Source organism: Ciconia boyciana, chromosome 2 (genome assembly GCF_034638445.1).
Source record: "Ciconia boyciana chromosome 2, ASM3463844v1, whole genome shotgun sequence".
Classification (NCBI taxonomy): domain Eukaryota; kingdom Metazoa; phylum Chordata; class Aves; order Ciconiiformes; family Ciconiidae; genus Ciconia; species Ciconia boyciana.
Genome location: NC_132935.1, coordinates 144,991,750 through 145,007,006, shown reverse-complemented (window position 1 = coordinate 145,007,006; position 15,257 = coordinate 144,991,750). Strand labels below are relative to the sequence as shown.

At 38.8% G+C, this 15,257-nt stretch overlaps 1 pseudogene; it reads right to left on the bottom strand.

The window, feature by feature from the left end:
* LOC140647264 (ATP-dependent translocase ABCB1-like) overlaps window positions 1–13,047 on the bottom strand; it is a 48,867-nt pseudogene extending 35,820 nt beyond the window's left edge.
* Between the last annotated feature and the right edge of the window lie 2,210 nt (window positions 13,048–15,257).

The window sequence follows — 15,257 nt, the reverse complement described above, 5'->3', positions numbered from 1 at the left end:
GAAGTATTACAAAAGAAACAATAAGCTGAGAAATTACAAGCTTGTAGCCTGACAAAAACAGCACATAAAGCTTGCAAACAAATCCTGAAGAAAATAATAAAATCAGAAATAAACAGAAATAAAATAAAATCATACAAAATGACAAGAAATTAAATGTGTCATGGGTTATGAAAGTGAAGGATTAACCCAATTTCTTTTCTTTAATACTGTCTTTTCTAGAGAGGCAAGACACAGTAAAACTAATCCATTAGGACTTCATTAATGCCGTCTCATGCCAATTTATCCTAAAGCCATAGGATAAATTATTAATTAAACAGTAGTTGTGAATTAATAAAAGAATGGTAAGGTAAGGAACTGTTTGAAGCAAGACAGTGGTGTTCAGTGGGGAGCTATAATACCCAAGGGAGTTGACAACACAAATTCTTCAGTCAGTCTTGGGATTTGTTGTTTTTTACTTATTCTAGTGACTTGGGTGGGCAAACAATACTCAGGATAATGAAATTTCCTGATGGTACAAAACTGAGAGGATCAGTACAGAGGACCAGTGAGAGGACGAGGACAAAAGAATACCAAAATGTCTTACAGAACTAGATACATGATGTTGGAGGGTAGTAGTAGGAGAGAAGTAGATGAACCATAATTATGTAAAATAAAAGGTGACCAGTGAAATGGCAAACCGATATGAGAAAACTAAAAACTTAATTTGGGTGTCCTAGAAAAATGCCACCTGAGAGAGTCTATGATTTATTTCTATGAACAGCACAGGAAAGTAAACCCATGGGAGAGAACTACTAAAGCAAATGTTCACTTCTGGTACAGTAACAAATTAATATATAGGAACTATGCATACACTTTGTTGGAAAGAGATATCCAGTCTTCAGACAGTCAAGCAGTAGAATAGCCTCCCTGCGGCAGTAGAGTTAAAAAGCCTACCTGGTTTTAGGATGGAGCTTTTATGCTTATTAGCAAAGGAATTAGGTGATGCATTTGCTTACTACAGTAGCAGGACCTGATCCCAATAACACAGGAGGTCCTTCCCACTTCTGGGTCATGAGGAAAGACCTACATCACATTTAGTGCACTCGTGGCAGGAAGTAGCTGGCAAACAGTGCTTTAAGGATGAGTAGGAAAAAGAGGTGATGAGAGGTATGAGGGTGATGAACAGCACTGGGTAACCAAAGAAAGATGCTGGGGTGAACTGCAAAGTGAGGTGTAGATACCCAAAGAACTTCTTTTCAGCTGCCTGAACCGGCAGCAGTGGTAGCTGGAGCATAAAGGGAGAAGCAGGTCAGGGGATGGTGTGTGCTTTCTGCGGATGACACAACTGTTATTGAACTTTGAGTTTGAAAAACTCCTGCCAGTATTTGTGGTCATGCTGGTTATCTTTAGATAAAAGATCAAAAAGATGGCAAGAATGATGTTCCATAGTATAATACAAATAAATACATGTGCATGACCTTGGTTTGTGACCTTAGTGTTATACTTGTCTTTTTTTGCCATGTGCCTGCCTATTTTGCTTACAACTCTTACTGGGTTTATGAGGCCTGTAAGACCATATTCTCTTTGGGAAAGGGACTGCATCTCTGCATGTTTTATGATGCTTTCTGAAGCTAATAAAAAAGTAGAGAAAAGAAAAAAAAGTCAGCAGCAAAGATATAAAAAAATTCAAAATCCCTTTAGTCACTATTGTAAAAACAGCCAGCACATGGAAACTTTATTCTCACCTTTCAGATTCTTTTCTCTGTCCTCCAAATGCTACCACAGTTCAAACTGCTGCCAGAACTTCCTCTGCAACAGCTCCTGCTCTTGCATATGCAGTTAGCTCTTTGTTAGTGAATGAGGAAATTATCTGTGTAGAAGCAAAATATTTTAACTCTCCCATTCAAGCAAAACCAGAACGAGCTCAAGTGTTGTCTAAGAATTCTTAATTTATTGTACTGAATCTCCTATCTACTTTATAATAAAGTGTTATAAAAGAATCCACATTTGACTTCCAAGGCAGAAATTTGATGAAGGGCACCATGACAATGCATAAAATATATTAACTAGAAAAATGCATGTTATCTGCTGCCAAAAAATGAGGTTGGATTTTCAGTTCTTTTATACTTCCATCATTATGGAAACCCAGAGGAGCTCACTAAGATCCCTTACACTTAGAAATACTTGCACCACCACTGTCAGGCAGTTCTGGTTTGTGTCAGGACAACTGGTTGCCCGACAAGCGCAGAAGCATTCGTGCTCCCAACACACAGTAGGCTGCAGATGAAGTTATAGCAGAGTACTCACGTGCTATGAAGTATTAGGGACTGCACATTTTAAATAGGGTTGGGATTTTCATCTTAGCTGAAAGGGCAAGGCTGGCCAGTGTCACTGAAGCTCAGTAGCGAGTTGGTACTTGACACCCTGGTGCCCCGTTGAAAGTCCTAGCCAAATGCATTTCTATTTCTACAGATGAAGTCTATTTCTTTCTCAGAGTGGTCTGCATTCACTTCTCACGTGCTGTGTTCAGTAAGTCACTGGGAGCTGAGCAAATGGCAAAGGGACGATCTGGAGCAGAGTTCGCAGTGTGCCGGCTGCCCCGCTGTGTCTGCCCGTGTCCTTGTGCTGTCCCCAGGGGTAATGCCCTCCTCGCCTTGGGGTCAGAGCCCCCAGATGGGCCTTATCACAGGAAACCTGGGTCGCTGCAGGTTCAGAATCACAGAATCGTATGTGAATCGTATGCCAGAACTTACTGTCAGTTGCCTGCGATGACCTCAGCTGTGCCATTTTACTTCATTTCTGATTTTATTTATTTTTACTGAGAGTACTCAGTTATTTTGGTGTAGTTGTCGTGGAGTCCAGCGAAGAAGGCAAAGGTACTGCTCATTTACCCTTTCGTGTGAGGGTATGTTATACTTATATAAACTTTGCAGCAGGATAGCTGTGTCCATGGTGGAGGCACTGCACTACTTCTGCTGTACCAGTGCCATCATGCACCTATTCACACCTTTCTGCATGTAAGCAAGGTCTAAATTCACTAATAGTCAGATTGCATTTTCAAGTCTTACAAATACCAAATGGGATTATAGAAGATATAGCTTACCAATTTATTGAAAACTCATGCTTTTTGCCTACCTTTGCCCAGAGAGCTGATGAGAATCCCAGAACAGGACTGAGTGCCAGGATCACAAGTGTTAATTTCCAACCTTTTGTGAAATCAGCTATGAATCCAGTGAAAAAGGTAGCCATTGCCTGAAAAAACATTGCCATTTTTTCCCCTATTCCTTCATTAATCTTGGAGATATCACTGAAAAAAACAATTTATAGCCAAACAAATAAGAAAGTGTGGAAAAGACAGAAATGAACTCTTTGGATACAGTACACTTTGTCAGTGCTCCATCATGTTTGTAACACCTGCAATTCAACACAGCTCCAAGTTTGCAGCCACACAGGGCATAGAGCAGCGTTCTCCAACATCTCTGTTCCTCAGGCTCCATTTAAATGATCCATACACATCTCAGGACCTGGCTAAATAATAGCATAGCTTACAGAGGAGTTTAATAAGATAAAATAACATTGTTCTGAGGGAAGCATTACAACTGATTTTCAATAACTAGAATTAATACTCAGTTGGCAATTAACTGATATTTAATACTTACTCCACACGGTCTAGTGTTGAGTTCGCCCACATCATTTACATCAAACCATCCAATCTCCTGTCTCATTACAGCATTAAAAAGTTCTTGTCTGATTCTTTTTATTTGCCAGCCAGCAGCCAGTGTCCAAAATGATACTTGAATGTAGGCAGCAAAAAGAACACCAGCTCCCATTCCAGAATAATAGTATGCATATCTAAAAGGAAACAAAAGGATTGGAAACTGAATTAATTCCACTCCAAACAGGGCTAGATGCCGTTTCTCTTTCTTCAGTATAATGAATACTTTTTAAGTTCTTCCAGAATGAAATTTCAGTTGTTATCTTTGCTAACTTACCATACAACTTCCACAAAGTAACACAAAATTTTTAATTTAAAAAGTAATGATTCAAAATCCATGAAGTCATAGAAGCTTATAATGACATATTTACTCTTAGAAATACTTTCTACAATGAATGAAATTTAAGACAGGAATTCTAAAAATACTTGAGAGATGTAAAAACAAAAGTTATATTCCAGGATATCCACTTTAGTTTAATGAAGTAAAGATAGAGACATTGAATTTTAATTGTTTGCATGTGATCAGCATTTAGCTGTTTTGTTTAGTCGTCTTTGAGAAATGTTAGTTTGGTTTTAAAAAATGTGTGCATTCCTAGGGAAAAATAAAAAAATTAATGTCTAGGCACTGCTCATGCAATTACAACAAAATAAGGCTCCACACATACAAAAAAAGAAAAGTCAATAAGGAAAGTTATTCTAAGTACTTTTGTTACAAATGAATGCCAAAGATGTCTTATTCGTGACTGCAATTAAACAAAATATATCCTATTTAAACTGGAAAATATTAGTACATTAATAAATAACTTAAAATTAAATGAGTAGCTGAATGTTGTTTTTAATCATTGCCAGCATAATAGAAAAGCTACAAAAAGGAGCAAAATTGGGGAAAAAACAGAATTTATGCATTTGTTCAAACTTTTAGTTTATACTAAAACACAACAGAATGAATTTAATTTTGGTTCAAAATCCCTATTAATTATGGTTCTTTTATAATATCATTAGTAACAATTAATTGGAAAATAAAAATATATGACAATGTGAATTATTTGTTCGATGACAATTGTTAAGAAAGGTATAGCTCTGATTTTGACAGCTTTTTTGCATGACATATACCCAATGTTTGTGTTTAGATTCCAGTTCCAGAATCGAGCCACATAATTTTTATAGCCATAATTCTTAATTTTTATCCTACGCTGTGGGGTTTGTGCAACAAGAGCAGAATTTGCCATCTGTGATTCCATACTCCCTGCAAGGAGCAGGCCATCCCAGCTTGCTTACAAAACAAATACCCTACTTTGAGGTTGAACAAAAAGACTAGGGTTTTCTTTCCATTTCAGGAGCTAGGACTTAAAAAAAAATGGAAACAGAAGGAAAACCTGAAAAGGGCAAAAGATGACAAAAGAAGAGATAGGTTATAGGTAGACAGAGAGAGAAAAAGGAGCAACCCCCCTCCAACCGTAAACCTGCAAACTGCTCAGACTATGCCGCCACGTGACCCCACAGCCTCCCTCTGAAAATAACTGCTGCTAAACACCTCAGAAGGCTGTGAAAAAACACTATTAGACTAACATGAAACAGCTTGTCAGTGACATAGTGTAACTGGACCAACTGTCGCATCTCAGTCCCTATTTCCATTTTATCTGATCAGAAAATGTTATTTTATCAGTTTTAAATCTGGTGTCTCTCAGCGTCACTGTCTGTTCTTATAGAAGAAAAGGATGCCAAAGAGTATTTGATTTACCTTCCCAATGGCAATCATTATTATTACTTGGGTGACCTTTAAGTGGCTATTCCTCTGTGTTTGTAGTGGCAAAGACTAAATGAAAACTGAAAACCTGGAAATTTAATGGAAACTCCATCATGCATGACTTCATAATCAACTCATTTTGGTTTGTCTTTAAGGGATGTCTTTCAGAATTTCATTTATTATCAACAAATTTTTAACATGTGATCCTGTGCAGTAAGAACATGGAGCGAATAAATGGCTTGCCTAAGAAGTTATCATGAGCTTTTGATGTTGAGGGTTTTGCACGGGGGCGGAAGAAGGGAGTAGGTGCTTTGAGTTACAAGAAACTTAATTTCACTTTCTTTCATAAAACTGGATCCAAACTTCACTAGCTGATGGAGTTATGTAAAATCAGTATCCACAGTTTTCATACAGCTACTAGGGTCTCCTAGGTACTGTCCTTTAAAAAGCTTATAAACTAATAGAAAAAAATGTGGTTCAGAGATTGTAAGTAATTACTTGACTTTGCTGACTAATTTGGTGTCATTTAATTATGGAGAACACAAAGTAGTTTTGGAGCTTTGCATGTGATTAGTTCCAACATTTTAGGAAATTTGTTAGGCATCAGTCAAAACGTTTGTGGTTTTGATGAAAATGAGAAAGCCAAAGAGCAGGAAATAGGGAGTCTGTAGAAACCCTTGCAGAGCTGGCACAGCACTTGTTCAGCTGCAAGAGATCCCGCTTCCAGGACCTCCCTCAGGACCATGCATTGGACTGTGCCTTACTCTCTTAAGGTGGTTACCTATGGAGAGGGGAAGGAAAGCAGCAGAGAAAAGGAAAAACAGTGAACGGGAAAGTTGTGGCAGGAAGAGGAGAAGCCAGCTTGCCAGGCAGGCAGGGCTGGTGGCAAAATGGGAGCCGGAGAGTGCAAGGGGAGGATGAGGAGGGAAGGATGTGGGCAAGGAGGAAAAGCAAGAGCAGGAGCACATATTGAGAGAAAGGCATGAGAACTGGCATGGGAGGAGAATGAGCTATCCTGACACCCAAGAAAAGGAGGAATAACCCTGAGCTTCTGGCAGAAAGGTTGTAGGTTTGCTTAAGCCATTTGGCACAGACTGGGATTAGAGTGGGAAAATACAAGATGCCCCTGACTCATACAATGACATTAGCCTGAAGACATAACAAAAACTGAATTCCTTCAGTTGCATTAAATATTTATAGCGAGATTAATCTTGGGCTAAATACCAGAACAAACTTCAGAGGACAATTGCTTGAGATCTCTATTACAAGAAAAGAATAGCCATGAAGTGAATGACAATTTTCCTATTACCTGGTCATTTCTTCCTCCAACTCTCCCATCAGAGCATAAGAAAAAACTTCTATAGAAAAGTTCACTGACATATGGTTCAATAAAGAAAAATTTGCTATATAGAGAAAATTCAAGAAAAGCTTGTTAATTATTTTTATTAAATCACATTATAATAATTTCCTTCTGTAAACTCTTATCCCGACAACACTGAATGAAGATTAAGAGCAATCAGCTACCTAGCACCCTACCTAGGCCCTGACAATGTTTAAGGGGACTGGAGCTATGCAACACATTACAAACCATTTTCTGAAGCCAGAAGTGAACATTCTACCTGTAATATAATAAACAGTTAAAAAAAAAGTTAAATTTAGCTATTCTACAATCACTAGCCTGAATTCCACATTTCAAATACAATATTTCCTCTGGAATGTGTGCTGATTTTATGAATATTTATAAAAACAATACACTGGAGCTATAAACCTCACCTTATTTAACGGTGCTCCAAAGTACTTTACAAATGTAGGTTCATAAGTAAGTAAAGTTTAGAAACTTAATGAATATGGTATTAGGTGCTTCCTCCCAATTGTTCAGGGGCCATGTTTTTATTTAATTCTTGTTGCCAGAGCTTAAAGGTGCAATTAAATTGTATAAGGATTCATCTACCTGCAAAGATAATCAGGAATGACCAATTCTGGAACGCGCGTATTGCACTTTAGTTTCAGAATAAATGTGCCTTGTTCTGGTTTGGCTCTGCAGTAAGACAAGATCATAACAAGTTTTCAGAATTAGATACTGCACTTTATGTTGACACTTGATTTAAACCTAGATCAGTTTTCCAGTGCACATACTGCTTAGTAGAAATCAAATGATGAGGCAGAGGTGGCAACACTTAAGAGTTTGACTCTTTTGGGGATGCTTTGAGGAATATCATTATACCTCTGTGCACCAGTAACAGTGATTCTTATCCAAATATTCAGAGGGAGTGATTAACTCCTTTTGAAATCAATGCTTGACAGGTAAGTTAGGTAGTTAAAATAAGCATAATGCTCTTTAATGAGGAGCATTTGGCTGAACCATGCAACTATATTAGTATAGTGTTCAGCTCTTCGCCCTCTGTATGTTGTCTACTTCTCTGTCAAGGAACAAAGCGGTGTTGGAGAAGTTGTGGGAAATAGCATGGAGGTCTTTGGAGAAGTTTAGGAAATTCCACATTCAGGTAACTTGAGCAAGGCTCTCACTGGTTTATAAGAAAAGGAGAAAGGTGATGATATTTGGACAAAAGGGACTCTCTGGTGCATCTTTTTGAAGTCTGATAATTTGTATGCTCAAACTCAGGAGCAGAAAAGCAATTTTTCTGATAATCTCATCCTTCTATCAATCTGAAAATCATTTGCTAATCTCAGGAGAAATAAATTCACATAACACAGGATCATCTTCTTTTACCTTCTAACACATTTCTCTAAGACTTACTTTTTTTTATAATTCAAGATCAGAATTTTACATTTAAGTTACACAAGTGGAATAAATGTGCATTCCTTGGAAGAACTTTCTCTGCTCTAGGGGGAACACCTGATTTTTTTAATAACTGGGGCTTTATTACATATTTTAGTTTACATATTTAGTTTTGTTTAAGAACAGCTTCTGATTTCAAGGCATAGCATGACACATTTTACCTTTGTCTGTTTCTTTTACCATTTCTCATTCATCGATTTATTTGATTCTTTAACCCCAATTATAATTCTTTAAAGTGTGAGTGAGTCACACTTTAAAGTTTTTCAGGTGAGTCAGAGCAGTTTAGTGCTTCTTGCCCTCTGTGTGGGGAAGCAGAAATTACCAATGTGTGTTTTTCTTTTCTCCTATGTGTGAATTTTTACCACCAGTTTCCCACAGGTTTTCAGAAAATGGGGAGGAAGATGGGAGCTCTGCTGCATGCAGTGCTAGCACTGGGAATATGGGGAGTGTGATGCCAGTTGTCATCGCTCCTATATTGTGCAGTAGTGGTTTTCTCTTGTTTCCTCTGCAGGAAGAAGTTTTGTTTCAAATGCTGGAATTATCCTTCAGGAGGTAAAGGGTCATTAGTTTTCCATAGATATTTGGAAGACTTGAGAAATCTTTTCACTTACAAAACAAAAAATGTTTCCCTAAAGCTACCTCAGATTCTGTTAGACACAGCCTTGACTTAAACCTGACTAAATCCCAAGTCTGCTAGTAGATAAATATGAAGTTGATTTACTCTGTTAAATCTTAATACAGTTATCAATGAGACTGAAATAGTACAGAAGTTGCCCTGTTATTTCCTTTCCAAGCTAACTCAAATAGCTCATGTGCAGTTTCACTTGAAGCCCTCAGGAGGGCAGGTCACTAAAGATGCAATGAGAGAAATTCTTACAGTATGTTATGAAAACTTCTTCAGATGATTGTGGTCAAGCCCTGGAACAAATGCCTAGAGAGGCGGTGGAACTGCAGCTGCTGGAGATTTTCCAAACTTGCCTGGAGAAGGCTCTGAGCAACCTGCTCTAACTTTGTTGTTTAGCTTGACTTTGAGAAGGACATTGGGCCAGATGACCTCCTGAGGCCCCCTTTATCTATGATTGCTCTAACTATGTAAAACGCAAAAATATTGTGGCCTGCATATAAAAGAAGAGAATTAAAACTGTGTGCTTTCAAATCACCTGTGTAAAAATGAATGCAATTTTATTGTAAAATCTGCTGTGACTCTCTCCTGTTTTTTTCTGGATATGAATTTGGGTGGGAGAGTGGCTGAAGAGACTAGTTAGTAATTAGTATAGTACTGATAAGTTAGAATCAATTGCAAAAGAATAACTTGAAAAGGGAAGCTAAGATTTCTTTGTTTCTGACAATGCCTTTTAAAGAGTATTCCATTAGGCAGTGATGCCAGGTGCTTATGAAAGTATAGCTAGTGTGGGAGATAAATTTTCTGGCATATGCTATCCTTATGCTGGGGATTTTCCTTTTCTTTCTTTCTGTGTCCCCAAACACATTTCAGGTCCATGTTACATCCTCCTTCCCACCCATCTGTTAATAGACCTATGTCAGCATCTGTTGGACGTAGCTGTGACAGTAAAAACTTCCAGCATTTTAAGCTAGCTTACTCCATCTCCCGTGTCTGCCTTTTCTTTCCTTTCTCTTCCGTTTTCCCTTCCCATTGCAGATCTCCGAGTACTCTATTACCATAAACAATTAAGTGCCTCTGGTATAGGTCTGCAACATGAGTAGAGATACATATATAAAAATAAGAAATTTTAAGCATTATGGTAAACTGGGATCGCTAAACACGCAAATAGCATGGAACTTACCACTGTAAATAGGCTGGCCATATTCAGTTTCTCAGGTTTCTTCTTGTCCCCACCACTAAAAAATTATGATTTAAGAAGGAAGAGCACTTAAAACATCAAAGCAAGCCTAATGCATTATTAATACAAATACTGTCTCTTAATTGTGTTCACGTGCAAGGAGGAGATAAAGGAATGTAAACTCAGTGCATTTCTCTGAACACTGTCAAAAATACTTTCAAGAAGTCTTCTAGTTTGGCATTGTGTTAATACAGAGTCTATGTGGGAAAAAACCCCATACAATCTAGCTGTAGGTTACAAGCTACCTATGTAAGACTCATTTAAAATTACAACTCCTATGAAAAAATATGAAGAATGGCTGTAGCTAAAAGTCCTCTTGCAAACTTCCCTAGTGTCCTTCTATGTACATTCCACTCCTTTTTCTTAAAGAAGAAGGTGGGAAGTTCTTTGATTATTAAAGCTGTCTGTCTAGCCTTTCTAGCCTAGGCTAGGGCCTAGTGGTAGCTATTGGCCATATTTTTAAGTAGCTTTGGAAAACTAGGTGGGTGGGCTAATCAAACATTACTGCCAATCCTCTGTCAAAGACCTCTCATCGCGAAGTACTTTGATTTCAGATCATTAGACTGTAGTCAGGCAGACTGGTCCTTCTAATAATAAAATTCAACCTAGAGAATTGAACTTGGAAGAAACTAGGCTATTAAAATGAGAAGTGGACTGCAAAGAGAGGAGGATGAAACAAACTTGGAGAAGGTGGAGGCAGAAAGAATGCAATGCTTTGTGATGGTCAGAAGGCTTGTACTAGAAAGAAAAAATGAACAGGTGGAATTTCAGAAAAATCACTGTGAGTTTGCAGAGCAGTGCCCTGTCCTATCACAAGATACCCTGTGGGTTATTAACATGGCTTATGGGCCTGGAAGATGATCCATGTCAAACAGACAGTGTTAAAATGATGTAGGAGTTTTGCTTCCGCTTAAAAAATTTGAAGGTTCATCCTGAAGGTGTCCACTTGAAAAAATGTTAGTTAAAGCACTAATCTTTATCTGACTCTGTTACAGGGAAAACTTTGGGGTTTTGGGATTGGGGTTTTTTGGTACTAAACCTGTATTCATTGCATTGCTTTTATGAGCGGTACCAGTTTATATTGAAAAGTGACAATAATCAGTCTTTGCCTAGACAGAGATATAATAAACTGTTCCTTTCATAGTTGCTGCTTTGGGATTAAACTGTGTTTTTCTAGCTTGGGCACTCCCAGCAATGACTGGAAGGCAACATGCTCAGTAAAATGGGCAGTGTAATCTTCAATAAAAATAGGTATCTTATTCAATCAGTAGTGCATCAGACTTTCACTGGATACTCTAAAAATATGATACAATTTTGTATTCATTTGCCGCCTTCTGAAATATGCCAGGCTCTGAGAATGTTATTAAAGTCTACCTTGTTTGCAGAGGGAAATATGGGTTTTGGATGTGGGTGGGGGTTTTTGATACATTCAAAGAGAAAACATGAGATATTTTATTTTTACCTGACATTTTCACAGCTTTTTGGTACGGTATAACTAGCAGTGATAGCAGTAGGCTTTATTCTGACATGCCAGAGACTGCAAGTTGATGAACACTAAAGTGATAAATTACCATACTTCCCTTCATGGACAAATTCAGGACAATTTGTTAAAGTTTTAAGACTTTTTAATGTGTAAATCAGAACTAAATATCTCCTTTTTAGCATGCAAAAGGAGGAAGATGAGCTTTAATAAGGGTCCTTGACCTATAAACCATCAGAAAGGAGGCGTGAGAAGGCTGTTATCTGAATAAACTGAGCTTTCTCTCCAAACAGCCTGTGCTCTCCAGTTAAAACTAAGCCCATCCAGCATGTTTTAAAGACGTAGGTAAAGTGTCAAACTCTTTCCACTGTTTTGCAATGGGGCTTCTCTGAGCTCTAAAAAGTTCAGTGTCAGATCAAATACTAGTCTTTCTCCTGTTGTCATCGGCACAAGTTATTTTAAAGGACACAAAGCACTGTGCCAGTCAACAGTTTCAGAAACTCTTAATTAATCTTAACTGGGATGAGTCACTGTTTCCACTTCTACCATGCACACAGGTCAGTTTCTGGTGCCTGGAAATCCCATTCGAACCATCCTAAACCCTCCCCCATAAAGGTACATGGGCATTAGGTGTCTTTTACTGCATAACATGGGAAACAGTGAATTACAGTATTATGCAGTTCTTTGAGTTATGGAACCTATATTCCACTGTGATCTGTTTCTTTTTTTGAAACACGAAACGGGTAGAGAAGAGAGCATGCAGGACATCTGATCCCATTTAGCCGTCCATTCTAGTAAAAAAGTTACACCTCCTTCAGAGAAGTTGGGGAAGCATGTAACTTAGCTGTACTTTAACTACTCTGACTTCAGTTCTCTCAGTATTTTGGATCAGCCTTGTAATAGAAGAGAATAGATACAGCTGCCACTAACTTTTTGCAAAAGAATGAGTGAAAGAGCCACATTTTCAATAACCCCAATAGAAATTCTCAATCATAGCATCAAGGTACAAGCAAAGCCTTCTGCTCCTCAGACAGGCTTCCTCTGATCTGGGGGGTTCAACTGGATTTATCTGTTAACAATTTATCTATATTTAGATTTATTTATCCATATTTAGATATAGACATTGATACATTTTTATATCTGTGTTTGTCTATATTGTCTGAAGAGAATAATGGATATCAAAGACTTTTCCAAAGAAGGGAAACTGTGTGATTATTATTGTATTGTTTACCAGTAAAGGTTAAGCCTATGCAGCTACAGGTAAAACATTAGTAGAACAGAATCATAGAACAGCCCAGGCTGGAAGGGACCTCCGAAGATCATCTGGTCCAACTTTTCATGGAAATATTTTGAAATCAACTGCTATACTTACCATTTGCCTTCAGCTCTGCAATCCTGATATGATACAGCAATATTATCATCCTTTCCATTTCTGTAAGACTTTGTTTCATCTTCAGAATGCATTTTAATCTGTTTGAGAAACAAAGTACCTCAGGAAAAACTACCAGAAATATTTAAGTGAGAGAATGCAGACCTAATAATCTGAAAACCTATATCCTGATGTGCTGCCTGAAACCAGCTTGTCTTCAGTTTTTAAGCAAGACCCACAGTGGTGTCCTCTGCATAATCCTTGATAATATGTCTTTTCAAAGCATGCAAATTTCTGCAGTTTACCATAATTAATACAAAATAAACAGTTGTCCTGGATTCGGCTGGGATAGTTAATTTTCTTCCTAGCAGCTACTATAGTGCTGTGTTTTGGATTAAGTATGAGAACAATGTTGATAACACACTCATGTTTTAGTTGTTGCTAAGCAGTGCTTACACTGGTCAAGGACTTCTCAGCTTCCCCTGCTCTGCCAGGGGCACAAGAAGCTGGGAGGGGGCACAGCCAGGACAGCTGACCCCAACTGGCCAAAGGGCTATTCCATACCATATGGCGTCATGCTCAGTATAGAAACTGGGGGGAGTTGGCTGGGGGGCAGCGATCGCTGCTCAGGGACTGGCTGGGTGTCAGTTGGCAGGTGGTGAAAAATTGCATCACTTGTTTTTTTTCCTGGGTTTTGTTCCTCTCTCTCTCTCTCTCATAGTTTTCCTTTTCAATACTTTTTTTTTTCAATTATTACATTGTTCTTGTCTCAGCCCACAAGTTTTCTTACTTTTGCTCTTCCGATTCTCTTCCCCATCCCACTGGGGGGGAGGGTGAGCGAGCGGCTGTGTGGTGCTTGGTTACTGACTGGGGCTAAACCACGACAGTCCTTTTTGGCACCCAACGTGGGGCACGAAGGGTATGAGATAATAACAGATTAACCAGAGCGTATTAAGGAATTTAGGTCTGTTAACAGTTGCAGGTCACAATATTGATTTGTCTGTTTTCCATATTGATTTATCTGATCTGCACCATGCTCATTTTTTTGCTCTACGTGTTAAAGGTAGGTGTTGGTTTTTGCAGTTTGCTCTGCTCTGCAGTGGTAAGTGATGTTTTGCCTGGGAGATTTGTTATTACAACAGTGGCTTTGAGCTTAATTTGGTATCTGAGTTTTATACTGAAGCCATTACTGTACTTCGGGTACCTCCTCATGGAGACAATTAGCAATTATACTTCTTCCTCTGAGAGGTTTTTGATGGAGGAAATATAGAATGGCACCTTCACTACCTTCTTCTATGATGTTTCCTCCTTCATTACAATAACTTTTCAGTATTTTGAACATCCTTGGGTAGTTAAGATCCTTCTATTGGTATTTCTTGGGAATATTGTTTTGGTTTTGTCTAAGATTAGTAAGCAATTTAAGAATTTGATCCAGAGATCTGCCCCAAAGCTGGATAGTTATGAGTGGCAGGGTGTGTGGGATAGTATGGGCAAGTAGCTAGGACAGTGGACACCTCCAATGTTTTGGAACTTCACCCCTGAACAAGTGCAGAATCCTGAAAATCTAGTAAAATATTTGGAAAAACTATGCTGTCACCCTGGCAATTCCAGAGAGACACAAATCACTGCAACGTGCTGGGGCCTGGCCCATGCCTACCAAGACCTGTTCAACACTATTCAGTACCCTCAAGGGGAAGAGAAGGTCTCTGGATCTGGCAACAAAATGACAGACACTGCAGCTACTCCAGCCCCGGTGTGATGGTGTGCTTCTCCCGCCCCCCGACCTTTATCTCCTGCAACCCTGCTTAGGTGATAATCACCAGTGGCGATTGTAATGGATGCATCTGGTCACGATGGCTGCATCGGCTCAAAGTGGATTCAGGAGACAGATAACAACACAATAGCCTAGGGCTATTGTGCAATGCGCCCACCGAAGAAACTAAAACCTGTGGTCGGCATGCAAATATGACTATGGGTCAATCATCTTATCCCCCATAAGTAGTGAGCAGCCCAAGAGCCCTTTGAGCTCTCCTGCACAGCAGTGGGCTGCACGACAGGATCTCCCCTTGAGCAGGGACGCCTCTCAAGGTTACTCCTTGAGGTTGAGAGATTCCTTGCCACAACAGATCCTTGGTAAGTGACTAATAGCATGCTAAACTTCGAAATCTTAGCTAAGTGATATAAAGGATTGATTGCGCACACATATAATCCTTTAGATATAAACTGTTGACCAAGTCTGGGACTAGGACTGGATCTAGACGCACCTAGACTCCTCTCTGAGAAGGAGTTTAGAAAGCAAGGGGAT